Source organism: Nannospalax galili, unplaced genomic scaffold, assembly GCF_000622305.1.
Source record: "Nannospalax galili isolate Female #2095 unplaced genomic scaffold, S.galili_v1.0 scaffold1275, whole genome shotgun sequence".
NCBI lineage: Eukaryota > Metazoa > Chordata > Mammalia > Rodentia > Spalacidae > Nannospalax > Nannospalax galili.
The window spans coordinates 161,321-162,614 of NW_008335578.1; positions in this window are offsets into that span (position 1 = coordinate 161,321).

Sequence of the window (1,294 nt, forward strand, 5' to 3'; positions counted from 1 at the left end):
TCCTTCAGCTCTATGATTACCTTGTTTGTGTGTTCTTTAAATTCAGTGAATTCTTTTATCATATTCATCATTGTTCTTTTGAGTTCCATGTCCTGCATTGTCTCTAGGGGGTCTCATTGTGCTCCTCTAGAGGATTACTGGTATTTGGTGGGGATATGTTATTTTGGTTTTTCATGTTATTATTTTCTCTCTGTGATTTTGACATGTAAATTTCTTTTGTAGTTTCTGATTCTTTGTGAGACTCAGGCCTTCAAGTTTAGGTCTGCTTCTTTTTGTGTTGTGTGTCTTTGTGGTTTACTTTTTGGGCATGAAAACCTGGTTCATCTAAGCTTCTGGTTCTCTCTTTTGATTTTGTATTAGAGTGGCCAGATTGCTTTTGTCTTCAGGAGTTCCCACAGAGGCCCAAGTCAGATGAGGATCAGATGCTCTCTGGCTTTCTCCTAAGGTCTGGATCCCTTCAGGAAAGGTTTTGGCCTCAGGCATTTGGGGGTTGGTCTGGCCTGGGAGTCCGGCCCAGGAAAGATGCTGGTCTAGGGCAGCTGGTGGAGGTACCACCCAGAGATGTAAAGGCGGCTGGGGTAGTCAAGGCGCGCAAGGCACAATGGACTTACCCCAGAGAGAGGCCAGCAGGTAGGAGAGAGGCCTGAGGGTTCTGCAGCCCTGGGAAGCAGAGGGAGGTGAGGGCGTGGCCAGGCCCAGAAGCAGTGCTCCTGGGGACCAGAGAAGGCACTGAGTTGGTCTGGATGCAAAGGCTTAGGAAGCAGTAGTGGTTCCCCAGGTGTCTGGGGCCCGAAGACAAGTAACAGGACAGGACCCAAACTAGGAGAGACTGGAGGGGAAGATGGGAGGGTGGATGAGGGTGGGGTAGTCAAGGCGCAGAGGGCACAATGGACTTACACCGGAGAGAGGCCTCCGGGTAGGAGAGAGGCCTGCGGCCAACCATCTCTTTCATTCCTTGAGTTGAGTGCTGTTTTGATGGAAGAGTTTATTTCGGCTTACAGTTGGAGAGGGATAAGAGCTCATCAGGATGGGTTGCTTGGCAACAAGCAGCAGGCATGGTGGCAGCCAGAAGCTGAAATATCACATCTTCAAGGAGGAACACAAAGCAGAGAGAGCAAACTGGAACTCTCCAAGGAGCTCCCTAGTCACAGACTTCCTCCTCCTAAGCCTCCCCAACAGTGCCACCAGCTGGGGACCAAGTGTTCAAACACCTGAGCCAATAGATGACATTTCTATTCAACCCATCACAGATTCTCTCTCTCTCTCTCTCTCTCTCTCTCTCTCTCTCTCTCTC